Genomic DNA, 10,235 nt, shown 5'->3' with positions numbered 1-10,235 from the left:
CCCATTTGTTTATTTTCTCACTCTGTCATTACAATGGCTAGGAATAGGTAACAATTAATGTGAATGGATGTCAACACCATAAGAATCTAGGAAGATGATAGTTTGGAATTCCATCAAGATTGCTTTTCTCTCAAAATGATTAATGTATCTTATGGCTTTTTCATGCTAAGAAATGAATTAAGTTCAACTATTGTATATTCTGGACATGGGCGCATGTGCCTTAGAACATTTTGTGATTATGATGTTATTGATAAGTACTATACACAACCTATGCTAACATTTCAATAGATGCCTTTGTGGTATTAAGGAAATGGTAGGATGTGATTTTCCATTTAAAGTCCCTGTATGGATCATCCAGAGAATATTAGTTAATCCAGATTTGTTTCAACACCTCAAACCCATCACATTAGGTTATGACCTAGCTGATCTTCAGACACTACTTTCTCATCCTATGTACAGAAACAATTAGAAGCAGTTAAACAAATGGGGGAGCAAGTACACTCTAGATAGCACATGATTGCCATACAGTCATTTACATTATAGATAAGCACTCACAGATATAGGAACATGGATGTATTTGGAAATTCCCTGTTTGGCTGGGATAAGGATGTCAAAGAAGGTTTAACCCTTATAATGCACCCCATTGTGGTGATTTTGAATTCTGATCTTTGTCTAATTAGCCCTTGTAATGTATATCCATCTCATATGGCACAGTCACACCCTGGAAGTCAGTATTGGAGCCAGGGGGCAGAACGGTGCTTGCTAATATGTGAAAGGTCATCTGTGTACATCTGCCTTTCACATAAAAGGAGGGAGTGGTACGGCTTGGCTAACCCTGTTTTGGTTCAAGTGGAATCTAGGAGGTGCAAAAGCCAAGAGCTATAACTTCCACCCCAACTCACACATACCCCCACGGCTGGTAATGCGTTCCAGAGGTTTTGTGCATAGAAAAACAAGGGCAGAGTTAAACGCTGTCGCATAAATGTTATCTTAATCCTTGGCAGATACACCCCCATCCACAGGGAATCCCATTGCTCGTTAGAAATAGCATTAGTTTTCCTTTTTTCTTGACTAGAAGCACACATATCGGAAAATATATACAGACATAGGGGGTCTTCTTATATTGAGACCCCCCCCACTGGCCTGGACTTTACAGGAGACAGGGACAACCAAAACAAGGAACACACACTTCACCACATGGATAAGTGGGAGTCCCCTTTGTTACTTAAGGAGTACAGTCTCCTTTGCTTCCTGCTACAGCTTAAAGGAGGTAGAGGAGGGCTGGGTGATAAGCGGTTTAGTAAGAGGTGAGGTCTGTGTGACCAATACATGTGATATACCCACTTGAAAATGGCAATTGGACTTTGAAGAATGGGACATAAAACAGTGGGTAAGGTAATATTACTGTTGAGATGGTAGCATTTGTTGCATTTGATTTTCCTTTGGTCACTGACTTGTTCTTTTCCTATTGGGCTTAACGGGTCGCCAAATGCCTGCTGGCCCTTGCTGGCTCTGTGAATTTTGGTCTAGCTGGCAGAAGATATTGTTTTATGTGATTATAGTAATAGTTTTTATTATTATTACTGGATGTTGTTACTTGCAATGTATTTCTAATGTTATTCAGTTAATGTCTATAGGTCTCTGAGTTTAGTTTTAGGGACCAAAACCAAGCAAACAGGCCATTCTAGTAGTATCAAAAGGTCCAGTCATACTTGACAGTTCCTTGGTCGATGTACTGAAAAGGGAGTTGAGCAGACGGACGCAAGATTGTTTTATGTTGTAATAGTTATAGTATTATTAATAGCTGTTTGTTGCTGTATACAATGCATCCCAAATTTAATCCAGCTTGCTTCCGCCTGCCTGCATAGGCTGATTTCTTCACTTTCCCGAAAGCCTCAATCTAATCTAATGGAAATGGCACTGAGACCACTGTGGGAAGCAAAACACGGAAAATGCAGCTACCTGAGTGAATAGTTATTCTCTCAGGGCTGAAAGGGGGGACTGTTGGGTTAAAATTTAAGAATTGGCTTAAACATTATAGTTTGCTTTATACCCTGTCCATATAAATGTGAACAGTGCCCAGATTAGATTCAAAGTGACCCCTGACTGACTTTTGATATCAAGAAAGGTTTATTTCCTGGTGACCTGACCCTTACCTACATTCCAGTGGCTCGAATAATAAAAGCCGGTTTGAGCTGGAAACTTCACTATTATGTGTTTCTTATATCACATCCATGCCTATGACCTTGTTTATTGTTATAAATGTGCCTTGCATAGAAGTGTTATAAGTTGTTCCGCTGCCCCACAGACCTTGACTTGTGAAACCCTTTGATATGCAAGCGTAGTAATTTTCATGTCTGTCTCCTACTCACGGGGCGCCCGGTTGCAGCCGGCCACCCCTTTACTCTTCTCTTTGTCGGTTCATGCAAAGCGCTTATCTCAAGAACTTGTGAAGTATGTAGACACAGAGTCTGAGAGATAGTCTTGATGTTTCCACTTTTGTCCTTCCCCCTGTACCCCTTCACCTCCTTGCATATACCCCAAAGCTATAATGTTTAGCATTTGCTTCTTTTGTATTTTATGACGTGAGCCCGATATTGTAAACTTTGGGGTAAGCCTATATAAACCCTAGAACACCAATAAACGAGGTTCCCATGCTGACCTGCTTCGGCTTGTAAGTATTGGGTCCCCTTTGCAAAGGTTTTTGTCTCGTGTTACTTGATCTCTGATAGTGGGTTCATTTGCACTCAACTCTGCACTCTTCCCGGGTGTAATAAGCGAGTTGGGGTTGACAGGGCGACTTGCGTGTTGGGTTTGGACCTAACAGTTTCTTTTTCCTAGGTGTAGAACTTTGCACTTATCCCTGTTAAATTTCATTTTGTTGTTTTCAGCCCAATGCTCCAGCCTATCAAGATCGAATTTTCTTTCTGTCCTCCAAGGCATTAGCTAAGCCTCCCAATTCTGTATCATCTGCAAATTTGATAAGCATTCCCTGCACCTCCTCATCTAAGTAATTAATAAAAGTGTTGAAGAGCACTGGGCCTAGCACCAAGTCCTGCTGTACCCCACTTGTTACCTCCCCCCAGTTTGAGAAGGAACCGTTGATTAGCACTCTGAGTAATTCTGTAGCCAAAGGGCTAGAGCACTAAGCTGGAGAACACAAGAAAAATATGTTGGTCAAAAACCAAACAGAATGTGGGAGCAATATCCTGATTTTTCTTACAAAGGTTGGAAAATTCTTACCCTTAGCCATCCAGATATTTAAAGCTAAAATTGTGCCACAAATTCTTTTTGGAGCTCCAATTTGGTTTCCATACTCTAAAAGGTCTTCTGAAAGAATCCAATCTCATTCCCACAAGTTAATTTTCAGAGTTCCCAAATGTGTTGCTGGATTCCCCCCTTGTCTGGAAGCAGGGTTGAATTCCTTGAAATGTTTGGCTTGGATTCATTCTGTTCCTTTCTGGCTTCGCTCCAGTTATGTGCTTACCTCTAATTCTCTGGTCTATAAAGTACTGACAGATGCCTATGAATCTCCCTGGGAGAAGGCTATGGAGCATAAAGTTGCTGCAGTAGGTCTTTCTCTTCCCCATTTGACATCTATGGATTTGGTGAGTGCTAAAATGATAGGCAAGCAGAGACTACTAGATATAGACCATCAAGAGCTCAATGGAGCTGCATGGGGCCCATGTTCCTCTCAGTCATTTGGTCTTTTAGGTTACCCTTGCAAAGATGGGAAGCCTTATTTGGGATAGAAGGAAAGCCTTTTCCCCAGCAAGGTTTAGTATTCTCCCTTCTAAATTACTCAATGCCAGATACAATAAAACTCCCATGAATGCTAGATGTTGCCCCTGTAACAATGCAGAGGTTGAGTCCATCCTGCATGTTCTTTTGTATTGCAGTTTCTATCAAGGGACCAGGAAAGACCCTAATATACTCTATTATCCAGTCTTTCCACGGTTATTCTAGTGAATCTCTTATGATTATATTTCTTCAAAGTACTAACAAGTCAATTAGGATGTGTCTCATACCTGTGGCAACATAGGATATGTGTGTGTAAACTTTTTCTTCCCTACACACATTACAAAAATGTTATGTGCAAAGTGAACCTTAACAATTCAGTTGCATGACTTCATGCCTTTTCATACTGCAGCCACTGCAGAGCGGTGGGTATCATTTTGACTTCAAGCACTTATTCTAGTAAATAACTCTGTTCCTTTTGGCATTGTTACAGGCGTTTGTTCAGCACGCAACTCAAAGGTCGATGTAGATCTGCTATCGTGGATCTTCCCACTAAAGAGAAGTGTCCTCTTGGTGACAGATCTCACCCAGCAGAGCCAGGGCATGGCTTTGTTTTGCCTCAGTTAGTGAGGTTTTAAAATAGATTTCTCTGCAGAAGTAGATAGTAGAGGGCATATGAGGACTCCACATTATTACCACAGTGCCGAAAAGTATTGCTGAATAGAGCCTCTGCCCTGCAGGTTCTTCTAAAAAGTTACTGAATATTATGCTGTCATTAAGAGTTATTCCACTGCCCCAAATTACTTGTGCTTCCTAATTTCTTTACCTTTTGTTTTTCTCTCAACATATGATGCCTTCTCTGCTTTGACCAGAAGGCTCATTTTTGAGGCCACTCCACATTTTCACAGCAAAAGATGTACCTTTCCATTGCAATGCAAGCAATGTCATTTTTTTTTTGCAATGTAGTGTTTCCAGAGACTATCCTGCATAAGATAGGATATAGGTCATGAAGCTGATCCAGCAGGCTGATGGGCAGTGACTTCAACCCTGCTTTCTCCAGGGATCAGTGGCATGATCAAGTTTGCCTGGGGAACTTGGTTGTGCAGCCAATCCAGTGGCATCTCTACCTGTCCCATGCCTGATGTTACTTAAGATGTCATGGTTTGGGGAAAATGACCTTTTGGCAGTTGTGCTCAGTGAGGCAGCATGGGTGGGGGCATTGTTGCTCTCCTCCAGGGCCTGATGAACTGCATCCCAGAGTATTGAAGGAACTTGCTGATGTACTCTCGGAACCTCTTGCCATCATCTTTGAGAAATCCTGGAGAACGGGAGAGGTGCCAGAGGATTGGAGACGGGCAAATGTCATCCCGCTCTTTAAAAAGGGTAAAAAAGAAGATTCGGGGAATTACAGGCCGGTCAGTCTGACTTCAATACCGGGAAAGATATTAGAACAGATAATAAAAGAGTCCATTGGCAACTATCTAGATGACAATGCTGTGATTAGTAGGAGCCAGCATGGGTTTGTCAAGAAAAAATCCTGTCAAACTAATCTCATCTCTTTTTTTGATCAGGTCACTAGCTTAGTAGATGGTGGAAATGCTGTAGATGTCATCTATCTAGATTTCAGCAAAGCATTTGACAAAGTTCTCCACGACCTTTTGATTAGCAAACTGGTCAAATGCGGACTAGATGGAAATACTGTCAGGTGGATTCACAACTGGTTGGAAAACCGTACTCAAAGAGTGGTCATCGGTGGCTCTGCTTCGGACTGGAAGGAGGTTTCGAGTGGAGTGCCACAGGGTTCTGTCCTGGGGCCGATACTCTTCAACATTTTTATCAATGACTTAGATGACAGGGTGGAGGGAAGCCTTATGAAGTTTGCGGATGATACGAAACTGGGAGGGATAGCTAACACAATGGAAGACAGGAATAAAATCCAAAGGGACCTGGATAGACTAGAAAATTGGGCTGAAATTAATAAAATGAAATTCAATAAAGACAAATGCAAGATTCTGCATTTAGGCCACAAAAACAAAATGCATGGGTACAGGGTGGGAAATACCCGGCTTAGCAGTAGTGCGTGTGAGAAGGACCTTGGAATTGTAGTGGATCGCAAGTTGAACATGACCCAGCAGTGTGATGCTGCGGCATAAACAGAGCTATAGTTTCCAGGTCGAGGGAAGTAATAGTCCCACTATATTCTGCATTAGTTAGGCCTCATCTGGAATACTGCGTTCAGTTCTGGGCGCCTCATTTTAAGAAAGATATAGACAAGTTAGAGTGGGTTCAGAAGAGGGCGACGAGGATGATAGCCGGTATGGAGAACAAGTCTTATGAGGAAAGGTTGAAGGAACTTGGCATGTTCAGTCTGGTGAAGAGAAGGCTGAGGAGTGACATGATTGCACTCTTTAAGTACCTGAAGGGCTGTCACATAGAGGAGGGTACAGATTTGTTCTCTGCTGCCCCAGAGGGTAGGACTAGGTCTAATGGTTTTAAGTTGCAGGAGCGTAGATTCAGATTGGACATTAGAAGGAACTTCTTGACAGTAAGGGCAGTTCGGCAATGGAACCGACTGCCTAGGGAGGTGGTGGGATCCCCTTCGCTGGATGTCTTCAAGCAGAGGCTGGACAGCTATCTGTGGGAGATGCTCTAGCTGTGGATTTCCTGCTGTGAGCAGGGGGTTGGACTCGATGGCCTACAAGGCCCCTTCCAACTCTATGATTCTATGAACACGGTGGGGTGCTGCTGGTGACCAAGAAGGGGAGGGACTCAGTACGGGGCACGGATTGGGTTCTGTTGTCATGTGGTGCACCACATCAAGCTCTCATCCCCTCCCCCTCTTAGTCAGTGGCAGCAACCTGACATGTTTGGAAGCTGGGAAAGCAACAGTGCCCCACCTGTACTGCCTCACTAGCCGTTATTGCCTTGTGGGCCAAATTGGGACCAATGCTGGGCTAAATTTGACCTCTACCACCTCCATATATTAATGGCAAACTCATTCTCTGAGTGTTGCTCCTTATGTAGATAACATGGCACCATTCATGCACACAAAGGAGGTATGAAAAGATCAACAACCTTAAGAGTAGGGAAGCCCCCATAAACAGCCTACTGAGAACTGAGTATGCTCAATTGTAATGTTTCTGCTCCTTCTGGAGAATTTCATTTAGTTAACATTAGTCTATCAGGTAACTAGGCAATACAAGATCTCCCATGAAGGGAGTATATGTGTGTGAGTTTTACTATGGCTCTAACAGTGTTACACAAGCAAAAAATATTTAAGGAAAGAGGACTTGAGAAAAGGACTTCATAAAAATTTACTTCAAAATATCAAACAATAATTACAGGCTAACAATTTATGGCATAAGAGCATAGAACATAGACATGCAAACAAGCACAACAGTGATATAACAATCAAAAACACATTTCAAAAGCTTTTTACAAATTCTGAAAGAGCTAGCTAGTTTTTTTTATTAAAAACTCGTACCCAAATGATCTCTCTGAGCTTGTACCAAAGAAGAAGAGAAAAGGCCATGATAATATGAGGAGCTAAGACACAAAAAACTTCCTGAAATTCTCTCTGAACTAGTCTGTAATATTTATATCCTTAAAATCATGAGCTTTGCTAGTAATATTGTTATGTGCCTTCAAGTCTATTACGACTTACGGCGATCCTATGAATCACTGACCTCCAAGAGCATCTGTCATGAACCACCCTGTTCAGATCCTGTAAGTTCAGATCTGTGGCTTCCTTTATGGAATCAGTCCATCTCTTGTTTGGTCTTCCTCTTTTTCTACTCCCTTCTGTTTTTCCCAGCATTATGGTCTTTTCTAGTGAATCATGTCGTCTCATTATGTGTCCAAAGTATGATAACCTCAGTTTCATCATTTTAGCTTCTAGTGATAGTTCTAGTTTAATTTGTTCACCCAATTATTTGTCTTTTTCACAGTCCATGGTATGCACAAAGCTCTCCTCCAACACATTTCAAATGAGTCGATTTTTCTGTTATCTGCTTTTTTCACTGTCAGACTTTCACATCCATACATAGAGATCAGGAATACCATGGTCTGAATGATCCCGATTTTTGTATGATATGTTCTGCATATGAAAATGGAAATGGACTGCCTTCAAGTTGATTCTGACTTATTGCGACCCTATAAATAGGGTTTTCATGGTAAGCAGTATTCAGAGGGAGGTTATGATTGCCTTCCTCTGAGGCTGACAGACAGTGACTGGCCCAAGGTCACCCAGTGAGCTTCATGGCTGTGTAGGGATTCAAACCCTCGTCTCCCAGGTCGTAGTCCAACACTTTAACCACTACACCACACTGGCTTTCGTTCCGCATGTAGATTAAACAAACAGGGTGATAAAATACTTCGGTTTCACCATATTCTTCTGTCCTTACAGTAGCCTCTTGTCCATTGCTAGTAATATCCAACTTGAAAAGGTCTCTGATAAGCATCATAATACAAGTTATGTTCAGACTAATATTTGCTTCATTTCATGTTCCTTTCCTGACACCTTTCTTGTCTCTTGAAGTTACTCTTAAACAAAGAACTGCCTGAAGTCCACTTAATCACACACTAACATTTTCCAAACAATAAGCTTCTATAACAAAAAACTTGACTATATCATGTTGGAGTTCCTTATCTGTGATTCTTAATACAACTGTTTTGAAGATCCAAAATTATTTCCACTATATGTCCATTATATCATGTTACAAAACAATATTAACAATACTAAATTAACCAAGTTCCTGCCTCTTAAGCCCCTTAAAAGTCTTCTTTGCTCTTCTGGAAATAAAGCAGGTCTAATCACAGGACTTGTTCACATCTGAGCATTATTTAGCTGCTAATCCACTTTCCCACATTTTAATTAGACCAGAATAGTCTACACCTGCATGAATTAGTAGCAGAGGCTCGTAGCTCCAATTTGAGTGCGGCACTGAATCTGTTCCGGGTTTTAGTCAGAACTTTCAAGGAGATGTCCAGCACCGTGCACAGCTCCTTGAAAGTTCTGGCTAAAACCCAGAGTGGATTCATTGCCACACTGACATCAGAGCCATCAGCCTCCACTGTACAGTATTTGAATTTGTATTTGTATTTAAGGAACAACTTTGGCCTTTCCAGTTAATACCTGTAGGCATTACCTTTTGTGTCTGTCCCCATCTTCTGATTTGTTGGTCTATTATGCCAATTAAGTTCTGACATGGCATGCACATAGATAGGTGTGTGCACACCTTGTTTTTAAAAATTTGATCCACGCTCCCCAAAACACTGAAATAAATTGTCTGTGACCTGACTATAGCTGTTTGGAGCCCAATTTTCCCCAGGTAATCAGATTATCCCAAATCAGGTAAACCCAAATTTACAAGAGAAAAGCGTTGAGACTGGTGTTGTTTAAGAGTAACATCATGTGGACTTCACAAATTAAATGGGAATGGATACATCTGCAAACACACAGGGTGGTAGTCAATGTTAATCCTACTCAGAGTAGACCCATTGAAGTTAATAGACATGACTAATTTAGTCATTAATTTCAATGGGTCTGTTCCATGTAGGACTTAGCTGAATACAACCAACAGCAAACTGAGGTGTGGACAAGCCCATATTTTAAGCATTTAGGTTAACAAAGTTAAGCTAAGAGTTCAGAGGTAAAAGGTATAGTGAGTTTCTAGGTGAGAGGAGTCAGTGAATCAATCAGCTAGAATAAAATGATTTCAATCATATTCTCATTCTTTTTCTTTTTTTACTCTGAGAGAAAATAGGCAACAATTCAATCATGAAGCCAAATTTACTTAAGCGGCAAGATTAAACTAAGGGAAGTAATGCATTAGACACTAGATCAGAGACTTTAGGGATCATATCAGTCTATTTTTCTCTAATATCCATTACACAGTGGCCATAGAATGCTGACTGACTTTTGGGGCAGGGAGTGACAAACTGGGTGGAGTGGGAATGGAATGGAGTATCCAGGAAGAGTGGTTGGCCAGTTGACATCCTGAACTTAAGCACCCCATATGACATTTTTCTGCAAGTTCCACTTGTCATGTGGTAGAGACACGCTTACTGTTCTACTGGCTCTAGTGTGTCTCCATCTCTCTTTTCTGAAAATGGCGGCACACGACACTGGTCAGACTCCGCACCTTTTTATTTTAAAACCTGGTGGGATTGTGGGTTTTTTTTAAAAAAAAATTCAGCTTCAGATTTTGCAACTGATCAGCAGATCAACTTTTTGTCCCTCTAGGTGTGACCAATGGAAACACTTTGCTGTAGTCAACTAGTGAGCTCACAGCCATGTTCTCATCTCATAGCCTCAGAATTTTCAGTTTTTATTCTCACACAGTGGAACAGGAAAGGAAAATGCCAAGCTCAGCTTTCTCCTATGCCCTCTCCTTGAGTTTAACATATTTAATTTAAAAGTTTGTGAAGAATATGTAAAATATATATTTTTTTCTCAGTTACCTTTCTGGCTGTTAATATAACCATGTTCTCAGTAA

The sequence above is a fragment of the Rhineura floridana genome, chromosome 6 (genome assembly GCF_030035675.1).
Source record: "Rhineura floridana isolate rRhiFlo1 chromosome 6, rRhiFlo1.hap2, whole genome shotgun sequence".
NCBI lineage: Eukaryota > Metazoa > Chordata > Lepidosauria > Squamata > Rhineuridae > Rhineura > Rhineura floridana.
Note: the sequence above shows the minus strand (reverse complement) of the source record.